This window comes from Rattus rattus, chromosome 3, assembly GCF_011064425.1.
Source record: "Rattus rattus isolate New Zealand chromosome 3, Rrattus_CSIRO_v1, whole genome shotgun sequence".
NCBI classification, from domain to species: Eukaryota; Metazoa; Chordata; class Mammalia; order Rodentia; family Muridae; genus Rattus; species Rattus rattus.
Genome location: NC_046156.1, coordinates 105,513,989 through 105,526,694, shown reverse-complemented (window position 1 = coordinate 105,526,694; position 12,706 = coordinate 105,513,989). Strand labels below are relative to the sequence as shown.

Genomic DNA, 12,706 nt, shown 5'->3' with positions numbered 1-12,706 from the left:
ATTCTAAGAAAATAATTAATAGTTCTCAGGAATGTATCTTTATTTAAGCTTTGCTGAGTGAAGTTTCTAATGTCCTCAGGGATATTTTTGTATCATTGTATTTCATAAGAAGATACCAAATTTCAAGAACTATTTTAGTCAAAACCAGAATAGTGAGGAAATATTTTTGTTATTTTAATCCACCCGTTTTGTTTCAGTAACGCTAGTACATTGTTATAGAAGTGAATGTAGTAGTAACATGACTGAAGCTGGTGTCAAGATCACATACTACAAAAGAAAAATTAAGACAGTTTTCTGTCAAATTCAAAAATAACTTGTGGTCCCAAATCAGAAAGACAAATGTTTTTTTATGGGAACAAATTTCTTGCTATTTAGTGGAAAAGAGCAGAGTTAAGAAAGAGAGCAAAATAAAATGCAAAGGACACTGTCCTTTTTATTGGATTCTTGGATGTTAAAAGTGACAATCCTTTTTTTAATTGTTTTTTAGTTAGTTTTATCCCATAAATGTGTGTCTGTTTAACATGTGTGTACTATGCTTCTGATCTCTGTGGAGATCAGAAGAGGGCATCGGATTCCCTGGACCAGGAGTTACGGGCCGTTCAGTCTCCATGTGGTTCGCTCAATAACTGGAGTGGCGGATGTCCCTACAGCTGTTGCCTGTCTGTGGAATCCCTTTCCCAACAGGGCTGCCTTGTCTGCCTCAGTAGGAGAGGATGCGCCTAGCTCTGCAGAGACTTGATGCATTAGGGAGGAGGGATACTCAGGGAAAGCTGACCTTTTCAGAGAAGAAAGAGAGGGGAGATGGAGGGAGGGACCCTGTGAGGGGTAGACCTGATGAGGGGGCAGCAATTGGGATGTAAATAAATTTATTTATTTAAAAAATTTAAAAAGTGATAATCCCTGCCTAATTGTCAAGTACAGGTTTATGTGAGTATTCAAGTACGTTCCATTGGTGTTGGTGGCGGTAGTGGTGGGGATTCAAGAGCTTGATTATATACAAGATAAACTTCGAAGGGAAGCTAGGCATAAAGAAGGAGACGGTGGATAATAATGGACAAAAGGTGAAATTTTTAGAAACATAGTCCTTTTAGATAGTGCTGAGGGTGGAGTGAATTTGACATATAGAACTGCAGGGATGCGAGATTTACATTTTTGAGCTAATTAAGTAATTAACCCATATGTAAGTCAAGTATGTATATGTCCAAAATATTAGTACAGATTAATAAAAATTATTTTGAAGAACATTTGCTACTGGTATACAATCCAGTGTGCTGATCTGAGCCAGAATACCTTGATTAACAGAGTAAGCGCATGTTGTTAGGACCACTGTAAAACTGACACACAGAAGTTTTTAATCATAAACCCACCTATTGTGAATAGAATCTTTATTTTCTTTTTTTTTTGTATAGACATATGCTGTTTTATTACAAACAGTCTCAAATGAAAATATCTCCAAAAGGAAACCAGGTTAACAACCTCCACCTACAGAATTGGGGGAAGACGGGGCAGTGTAAGCTTTTCTGCTTGCCCGGGGTGGGTGGGAAGGTAGAAACAGAACTATTCTTAAAATGGTTGATATTACCCAAGCCTGAGAAAAGGCCCCAGAAGACACAATCACCCCTTCTAAAAAACTTAACGAGGGAATCTCAGCAGAGCTCCTAAGCGGGCACGTGGCAGTTCAGTTGTTTTGTCTTCCGGTTGTTTTCTTTCCACTCGGACCCTACGTGGTTCAAAACTCAGACCCAGGGCAGGACGGACAAGTCAGCTCTGGGAAGAGTTCTTCCAGCACCGCAGCCCTGTGCGCTGGTCCTTGGTTCCTATATAGTCCGTAGGGATATTATATTTAATATAATTTATATAAGGAAAATATAAAATCTGAGAAATTGAGGGAAAGTGAGGGACGTGGGGAGAAGATGGGGTCGGACCTTGCTCAAACCAACTTGACCCTTTCTATGACCCCTTTGGCTTCTGGCTTCTCCTGCTTGGTTTTTCTTCTTCTGTGACTTTTTTTTCTCTTGGGGTCTTTTTTTTCTTCTCATCCTCTGTTTTGACTCTTTTGGCTTTTGAAATTAGAAGAGTTCTTTATGCCTCTTTCTCCCCCTCCTCATCAGAATCAGAGAATTCCTCCTCACAGGCAATGCGCTTTGTCAGTGGAGCAGATGGAGATGCATTTGTCAGGGCCTTCCTCATCCTCACCACTGCTCTTTCTGGGATGGCATCCTGGGATGGCCTGCATTTAAGACCCCCAGGGCATGGGGGCAGCATTCTCAAGTTCTCAAAGAGCCGCTGCTTGATTTATTCCAGGTATTCATTAGTATTCTGTTTAGTCGATTGAAGGCTGATGTGAAGCTTGAAATCTGGTCCAAAGATTGACAGAAGCATTGTATGCTATCTCATTAGGGATCTCTGTGTCCAGGGTCCAGCTGACCAGCACTGAGTGACATGACGGTTGGTAGCCACCTCCTCCCAACATTAGCATTGGCAAGTTAAAGCTCTTCACAGCCTTCACACACTTGGCGTGTCCTTTTGATGGACAGATTGAAACCCTGATCCCTGACAGGAGTCTGAGCTGCACTTTGATCACTGCAGTAGGAAACATCTCCATTATTTGACAATAGGGACTCATCATCAATGTCATCCCAGTGGGTAGTACTTTCCTTTTGCAGCCCCAGCATCCCGGTAGTTCCCAGTTCATGGAGGTACCAGTGATGGCGAGAAAGGACACAGTCATGACCTGGTCTGTAGTATAGAAGGCCTCTTTCATGCCATTGCCATGGTCCATATCAATGTCAATATACAGCACCCTCTGGTGATACTTTAGAAGTTCCAGGATGGCCAAGACAATATCATTGACAGAACAGAAGCCAGATGCTTCAAAATTCTTTGCAAGGTGCAGGCCCCCAGCCCAGTTCACAATGATGTCTGTCTGCTGCTTTTTGAGTTTTGTAACACTTGCAAGAGAGCCACTCGTGGGCAACTGACATAACTCAAACAAGCCATCAAATACGGGACAGTCCTCACCCATATTGAATCTCTGCATCTGCTTGCTGTATTCAGACATATTATCTGGATGAATAGAACACAAGAATTTAATGTAGTCATCACTGTGGTTCTTGGTCATCTCCTCAGCATTGGCTTTGTGAGGACAATATATTTCCATTTTTCGACAAAGTTGAGCAGCAAATTGTGAGTTATGTGGGTTTGGTGAGGCTTCATTGGGTGCCATGCTCCTGATAACATTGAAGTCACAAGACCACAAAATGGAAACACAGTCCTACTCAAAGTTGGATCAGAACTGGCAGATTGTTCATTCTCAAGTAACTCCTGACTAAGACTTTATACAAATTCTACAGTCAACATGCTTAGGGAAATAAGGTCTCTCCTTTTCTGGGATCCTGTAATACCCATTGCTGAATGCAGTGATAATGATATGACATCATTACTATTTGTCACCAACGTTCAATTAATTTTCAGCTCTATCTTTCCTGGAATCTTTACTTATCTGATTCTAGTTGTCTTAAATCCATGCTAAAAGACTTGTAGATGGATGTGTATATTTTCAGGGTACTTTTATGAATTGTCTTTGCACACATAATTAACAATGAATTTATTCTGACAGATTCTGCTTTAGGGGGTCAAGAAAAAGCTATGTATTTCTGACAAGTAAAGGGTTAGCTGCAAGAAGATGGTCAAGGTGACCTTGCAGGCCCTAGTTGCTCTTTCCTGTAAGCATATTCTGTTTTATTCATACTCTTGAATGTCTGACACCTAAATTTATCTTGATTTTTTTTATCTCCTTCAGCTTGTTGAAGTTGTAAAATTTTTCTATTATAGAAATTTTCTGAGAAAAACTCAGCTCATTCAAATATTATTAGTCTTGGCTTCAAAATGACAATAATAGCTGAGAAACAATAGAAATCAGCTGTGGCAGTCTGCCATTCCAGAGTCTTTTTTCCCTTGATGTGGGTTTGATTCATCTCTTTGGAGTACAGTTATGCAATGTGATTTACCAGTCTGTCTGGTCCAACTATGTTTATTTTTCCAAATGGTTCATTACAATAGATGTTCCCTAAGAGCATATATGCGTTTTTGAATAATTAATATGTTTAGTATAAATTTTAATAATTCATTATTTCATTACCAATAGGTAGCCTTTAATCCTTGCTTCTCCTTGAAAACATACACGAATAACATTTCACCAAATTACTTCATTCAAATTTATTCAACTCAGAATTATTTCTTAGAAATATAGTGTAGTGAGCTAGCAATAGCCAAATGAGTGGAAGGCTATATTTAAAAGCACTGATTTTATCTGTTAAACTTAGCTTCTATTTTCATAGTTGTTGTAAGAATACAATATAAATGTTGGAAAAATATTTTCCTTCCTACACTCAAGGCTGTGACCTACAAATCCATTCCTTTTACACTTTCATTTATTTTATTTATGTATATAGTCCAAATGTTGCCCTCCTTCCTGGTAAGTACCGGGCTCTAAGAGTTCTTCACCCTTATACCCCCTTTCTAATGTACTGATGGTTTGTATGAAGTGGATTTGCTAATGATGCTTTTTAAAGAGAATGTTAATTTTGGTTCCCAAATTTAAAAAAGAGGTCCTGCACTTAAGACACTAAAGGACCCTGGACCCCAGTTAGCTCAGATTGGTAAAAAGAAAGATGCCAACTGAATGGCTAGGTAGACAGACAGAAGTGGGACTTTTAGGATTCCTGAGCTTGAGGAGACAGGAGGAGAGGATTTAACAGAATCCACGTACAGATGGTTGGGGACCGACAAGCCATGCGTTTCAGGTAAATGGCCCGCGTTGCTTCCCTGATTGGGTCTGATAGTAGAGAAGGATAGATTTTAAAGGTGTGTGTAGAATACCCTAAGAGGAGTATTTAGCTAGGTAGGGGGTTAAAGACTATACATGGACTGACCCTGGGCTCCAAACCTCATAGGTAAATGAATAGCCTAGTGAGAAAACCAGTGGGAAGGGGAAGCCCTGGGTCCTGCTGGACTAACCCCCAGTGAACATGATTGTTGGGGGAAAGCAGCAGTAGTGGGGGAGGATGGGGAGGAACACCCATATAGAAGGGGAGGAGTAGAGGTTAGGGGATGTTATTTGAGAAAAAGGAAATCATTGAGAATGTAAATAAGAAGTACCAAATTAATAAAAAAAAAGATTAAAAAAAAAGAATCTAGCCTTTTGAGCTAGCTAAGGTACATCAAAATTAATTGGAAAAAAGGGCAGCCTGCATGCAAAGGCCAGCCTCATCTGTGAATCCAGATAGCTCTTGGGAGAGCTCTATGGTGTGACTGCCTGGCACAGAGGAGCTATCAAGAGTTGTGTCTCACACACCAGTCATTATTTCAGAAAGTTCACAGCATCCCTCAAAACAGCAGCACTCCAGCAGTAATGAGAGAGGTGCCAAGACAAGAAGTGCCCCATAGTAACAATTTTAGTTCTGTATGGCCAAAGTGTGTGCGAGTCTTTCAGCAACAACGTCACTTACCATCAAGCTTTGAGGAGGGCAATGGAAGACCAACAGCAATGGCCCTACGCTGCTGTTGGAGTACCTAGGACACCTTTGCGAGATAAAACTACAGAATGATAACCCTAATTCTATACGCTTTTCTTTGTTTAGCAGTCATGCTCTGGAAGAGCATTATCTTTGTGCACCTTAACTACTGATTAGACTCTTTTGCATGAATATAAGGAATCTTGTAAAACAGTAGATTTCCATAGGGCTTTTCCAAGCATCCATAGGTTAGTCCTCCTCCTCACCATCTTCCTCCACTCTAGCTTCCCATCCCTCATCAACCTCCATCTCCATTATTTCCATTTCTGCTTATACTCAGTGTTTTACAAAGAACTAAACCTGGGGCCAATGAGATGGCACCTGCAGCTAAAAGCCATCTCACCCATGCCAGAGGATTGCTAGTTCACTTGCACTGTACATGCACATACAACAAGCGTTTGCTGAGGTGACTGATCTGCCGATTCACGAATTTGTCCTTTTGCAATTTGATTCAGTACTGTTTCTCCATTGAAAACCTGCCTGTTTTATTATCTAGATCATCTCATCTCTCTCAATAGGCCCATTCCACTTTTGCTTAAACCATTCTTCCTCTCCTACCCTCAGACTCAGTTGACACAAAGAACGGAAAACCCCTGGAGTGCTGCTCAAGAAAATACCCACAGAACAAAATGATCGCTTTTGATGTTTTATAGCAATTGTTTGCATGTTTGGCTATCTTTTCCCCTCAATTGACAGCAAAGAGCTTGCTCTTTCCTTTTGTAAAATTTTCAGATTATACTGGTTTCCTCATAAAGTTACAGGGCCACATTTAGACCAGACTAAGCTAACTCTCATCAAAAGACCAACTCTGCAAAGAAGAGAGTTTATTGGGGTCATTTCAGTGATGGGTGTGAGGAATTCATGGAGGAAGGGAGGAGCAAAGACAGTTCAATCAACTGCAGGGCACCAGCCTCGAAGTCTCTAGACGTTCCTCCCCATTCATAAATCACATTCCTACGCTAACAGATAGTGCTGCCATCCTTTCCTCACAGTTATTGCTAAATACTGTTCACTGATTGATTATTTTTGTGTTTTCATATTACTTCTTTTTGCAGTGATGAGAGAATGAATAGACAGTTTCATGACTCCCTAAGCATGCGAGTTCATCACCGAGTGAATCTCCAGCCATCTTTGGGAGTCTATTAACTGTGCTTCATCCCTAAAGAATGCTAGTTTTGACTGGAACTCTTCTTATTTTAATTATGCTAATCTTACTATTTGTATTGGGATTTCCTATGACATCCTGGCCATCAAATTTGATTAGCACTCATAGTATCGAGCATCTAGGCAAGGTCTGGGAATCTCTGCGTCAACAATTTTTACTGCCTATTAAATTTGAGAGATAGGAAGTCACGAATTTCGTTAAGTTTGGGTGACTTCCTTGAAACTCATGAGGTGATTTACTTCCTGAATCTTAATGCGATCTTTCTCAGCATTTTTCTGGCCACACGGAATCCTGGAGTAATATCTTAATATATTTGCTGCACAGTGGTAGCTGATCAAAGCTTTCATCTCGTCAGAGTCCCCACAAGTACTCAGTTGCTGCTGAAGGTTCATGCCAATGACAGACTCTAAGCAAACGTCATTGTGATCTCTTTTCACAGACAGTATTTTATGATGATAAATATGATGACATAAAAGACAGATAATTGCTCCTGTTTTGCTCTTTCAGTTTTGCCTTTTGATCTGGTAGAACATAAAGATGGTTACTCTAAGTGAGACTCAGTGAAGATTTATACAAATTAAACATTCTTTATGGTAGCATATATTTATATACATGACATGCTTATATAATTACATATACAAATACATATATATATGTATATATATATGATTGCCCATAGATGTATAATATAGATAGACAACAGATGATAGGATACATGGACAGACAGGCAGATGATAGATGAAAATGAAGAAAAGCCGTCAATAGTGCATTGTGTAAGCCTTTCGGATATTTTGATATGACCAGAATACAAAACTCACGTGACCTATTAAATCTTTTAGTCCTAGAGATGATAAAATTTGCGCGTTTAGGTCTATTACAAAAGCATATATTTATCTACTTAGAAGATGTTGACTAATCAAGAATGCAGAGTTAGGAGCTATGTAACTAGCAGTCATCTTTCCAGGGGTAACGAGCTGCTACCAACTCTGAATGCTATAATCTGTCCAGACTTTATATGGTTTCCTGCAAAGCTTTCCAAACTTCTATCTTCCCTGATGCTTGCATGGGAGAGATGCTAACTTTTAAAGCTATCTTCTGAATGCTTAACAGCTAGTGATTTCCCAGGAATGGAAGTATATGTTTAATTTTGTGACTTTACTCCAGTATAAAAGACAATAAATTTTTCAGTTTTGCCCTTTTAGCTCCTCTATTTTTACATTTTACTGGAGAATATTGGCTCTGTTTAGTTATGATTTATTTGCTCTTTAATCTCTCGCGACAGTTTAATAACTAGGTGACACTTTTCTCTTTTGCTGCATAGTTTGAACAATAACTACCACAGAAAGTTTGCATTTGAGACATGATATTAGGAGACAGAGCTACGCTCTTAGGGTAATTTGTAATAATGCAGTTATCTCAAGGGCATGAAATCACCTTAGGTAAAGGATTGATTTGGCATCTTTTTATTTCAGATGAAAATCTAAATGTATTCATGTTAGTTCAGTAATAAAGAACATCCAATTTAGGATTAAACAGCGTACCTACCATGCCATCACGTGGACTAAAAGTGGGTGCACGCTTTTGTGGTGAAAACAGGAAGACACTTATACAATGATGAGCACTGATCTAAGACCCCGTTATTTTTAGAAGATATTTTCTTCATTTACTAAATAACCTTTGCATTGTGAATTTCTTGCTTGAAGTCATTAAGGAAACTTTTTCTACATTGTTTTCTCTTTTCTTATTAAGAGTGGGGAGTTTCCTTCTTCCTTGTCTTTCTTTCTTTATTTATTCAAAGCTTAATCTTTGATGGAGTCCCCACAGAGCACTCAGCTGCTGTGAAGGTTCATGCCAATGACAGAAAAACTTTAAAAGTAAAACTGAGAAAAGGAATTTAAATGCAGCAAGGAGATTCTTGCACCAAATCAAAGCAAAAGCAACCACAATGTAATATGGCTATCTTGAGAAATTAGGGCTAGCACTAACAGGTGACATGTAATCTGCAATTTATGTAGTAGGCATTGTAATGCTAAAGACATAATTACCACAGACGGCTATTTTCACAGGCCATCTTAATATTTACTCACTCCTAATTAAACACATGGCACTGACTCATAAATATAATAGAGATTTTCAAATAATTATTGCTTTTTACATAGTTTGCTTACACCATATTTGAGCACAGATAGTTTTGTGAGTTCTCATGTTTTACCAAAGATGTCTCCACCATGCCAAATAGTTAGATGATCTTCGCACGTAGTATTTTCTAAGCCTTTAGAAATCTTTTATGGAAAAGTGGATACATAGTCATGTTATTATTGGAAACAGGTTTACTCTTCTTCATCTGATTTTCTCCTTTTGTCAAAGAGATGCTGTAAACCATTCTTTTGCAAAAGATGATTGTGGAGTAAGCTACTTTATACCAAGAAAGACAATTTTATAATAACACGACTCATGCCAGAAAATATATTTATAAGAAAAGCTCCCAATTATGAATCTATAAGTGTATTTTATGTTGATTTTAGTAAGTTTTAAGATAAAATATTTGGCATTGTTTGGTTTGGAAGTCTAGAGCTGAATAATTTAGTGTAAATGCAATACAGTGAAAAACAGATTCCATTTTCTCACTTTAGAAAAGAACGAGATACTACAAGCTGTGGCTATCTACTTCAATTATGGTATCCATGTCGCATTCTCATTCCCCCTCTCTCTCTCTCTCTCTCTCTCTCTCCTTCTGTGAGTGTGTGACGCAGGTGTGTGTGTGTGTGTGTGTGTGTGTGTGTGTGTGTGCATGCATGCGTGCGTGTGTTTGTGTCTTATATTTTAGAAGAGGAAAAGTTGGGCCATCCACTTACTCATTAAATCCAAAATATATGTGTATTCATCGGCAACTTCTTGTACTCTATATTCCCCTAGGTGTGAATAATAGCAGCATAATATTCAATGGCACTCAATATTAACAAGCATGCATTACTTGGGTTTTGATTCCTTTTCCACCAATATTAGAAGTCAGCCAGCTTGGAGAAACTGAGCATCTAATTATTGTGTACCAGCCCCACCGATTTTAACACACACTTAGATAACCAATTTACTACAGAAAAAGCACATATAGATACCAAGATTTAAAAGTTTCCACAACTAAATCTGTTTTAAATAAAGAACAAAACTAAGTTAAAATAATTAGAAAGTGAATACACTGTAGCAGAAAATATGTTTTTATATACGGAAGGAAGAGGGAAAGGAGAGAGAGAGAGAAGAAAGAAAGAAGAAAGAAGAAGAGAGAGAGAGAGAGAGAGAGAGAAGACACATGAATGGGTATAATTGGTAAAGATAGTCCCTTAATATAAATATTGAGGTTATACTATTGAATCCTGTAAAAGGATAGAAAATAACATCCTTTGAGATGAGTGAGAACTAATGTTTTGGGAACAATTTACTAAAACTGCATGAGGAGGATCACATATTGGCCTCAAAAGTAGAAATAGCAGAGCTCACTCACCTATTTTAATGAATCCACTATAATTGTTAGACATTTTAAAAACAACACTTTTAAAATGAAGCAGTACTAACACTCCCTGATCTAGTATTAAATAAAATTCATTATTCTAATTTATTCTTTTGTGCTATACATTACACTGAAGTTTTGAAGAGCAAACCAAGGATCAATCAAGTAGATTTTGTATTACTGGCGTAAATTAGAACTTGTGCCTCACTTCTCACTGATACTGAAGAGAATGGTGGAAAGTGCTTTATGCATACACAGAAGGAATGAGAGATTCTGTGTGGACTGAGGTGGCTCAATGCACAAATGTTACTCTTGGCCTGCAACTTCCCTCAAACCACTTTGCTCATGGTGCAAGCTTCACTCTCGTACACTGTTCAAAGCTAGAAGACACTTTATGCGAAATGTACTAGTGATCAGGAGGTTTCTTATGTTTGATGATGCGAAATGAGCTTTACTTCTCACGTTTATTTACTGAATGTCTTATATGGATTTCCTCCATCTTAACTAACACATGTACATTTTGAGACAATGCATCTAGTTACTAGTGACTCCTAACTGTCCTCCTCTTGTCCCTGGAATTGTGGTGATCTTTGAGGTATCAAGATGAATCTGGCAGTTGGAGTAACCTTGATCACTGATGGAGACTGCATGCTTTGTCATCCTTTAATTCTTTCTTTTGGTCTCTGTGGATAAACAAAAAGTTGGTCAAGCAAAAGCTCAAATGACCAGTCAAACCATATAGAAAACTCCTCCTCTGCATCTAGCAGAGAGGAGCTGTGGGTAATCTGGACTGCCTCTGAACATCTTGTTAGAGGTCATGAGCTGCTTGCTAGGTATTTCATTGAGGTCAGAGATACTACTTTTCATCTATAAACCAGTAGACCAAGACAAGGTTTCTCTACCATTTTCCTAGCTTCCTTCAATTCGACCAACAGAGCTATGGGCAACTAGAAACGACACATAATAAAATATAACAAGATTGTGACATGCTGACCTTGCTGTAGCGTGCCTTCTGTGCGCAGTGTGGTTTTCTTAAAGCCAATCAGACTAAATAGAAAGGCTTACCTTTTGTATGTAAGACATCATTGTTAAAAGGGAACTTGGCAATGACATGTTCAAAATTACATAGCTTAAGAATGTGAGCAAGGAGGCTGGAGAAGAGTGTTTCAGTACATATAAAGTGATTGTCAAGTACACTTGGGGTCCTGAAAATTGGAGCATCTGAAACTTCACTGAGCACCATAAAAGTTCACAGGAAAGCAGAGACTTCCTGGTGTTGGAGATCTGTAGCTAAGCAGAATGAATCATTAATAGGACAAAATAGTAGGATCCTCCTTCCAGAAACAGAATCCTTCACTCTGTAAATAAAGAAGAGTGATTGAAATCTGGTTTCTTCCAGGACAAGCACACACATATACACACACACACACACACACACACACACACACTTTTCACAAACACACCGTGCACACGCATGCACACATGCATGCAGACACATGCACACATACATACAAATACAACACATACATACACACAGAGATACACACACAACACTTGGGTGGACAGAGACAGGGGAGAGAGAGTAGCCAGAGACAGAGAAAAAGCAGCAGAGAAAACATAAATTCCTAGGAAAGAAGGTGATCAATATTGAGTGCTTAGTCAGAAGTGCAGGTTTTAAAAAGCAATAGTGGCCTTTCTGGTTTCACTTTAAATCTTTGAAATCACCAAGTCTACATTTTTCCTGTTGGAGCAGTGGTGCTTGCAATCCGTAGTGTTTGGTAAGTTGGAGGTGAACTGCGAGCAGGTCAAGTGGCCTCGAGGAGTCTGCAAAATGACAGTGTTGCTTTCTGCAGAGAATGACGTGTGTGTGTGTGTGTGTGTGTGTGTGTGTGTGTGTGTGTGTCTGTCTATGTGTGTGTGTGGTCTGTCTGTCTGTTCATCCCTGTCCCTTGTCTCTCTGTCTCTGTCTCTGTCTCCTGTCTGTATATCAGTGAGATAAAGTCCTCAGCCGAGACAACTTTCTTTTCAAATGCTTTGCACTTAGATAAGCTGTTATTCCTATTGACTTCATCATTGTATATTTGAGCGAGTTTCACTTGCTACATGCACTATTTTCATCATTATTAAATCGCTATATACAAAATATGCTAATCACATTTCCTCCCACCAGCTCACTCGGGGTTTGCCGACAGAACTTTACCTCTCTCTAATAAAATTTACTTTTAATTAATCCATTAGGTCAATCATCGATGCCTTTGTGCGCACGCATTGTCTTTTCAATCTTTATTAGATATATTTCTTACTTACGTTTCAAACGTTGTTCCTTCCTGGTTTCCCTGTCCATAAGCCCCCATTCCTCCCTCTGCCTCCCGGCAATGTGGTGTTCACACACATCTCCCTATACGCCCACTCCGCCACCACATTCCCCTGCACTGGGGGTCCAACCTTGGCAGGACAAGG

The 12,706-nt window shown here is 39.0% G+C and overlaps 1 pseudogene; it reads right to left on the bottom strand.

Annotated features, from left to right (window-relative positions):
* Window positions 1-2,082: 2,082 nt before the first annotated feature.
* LOC116895873 lies at window positions 2,083-3,240 on the bottom strand (annotated as a pseudogene).
* Window positions 3,241-12,706: the final 9,466 nt, after the last annotated feature.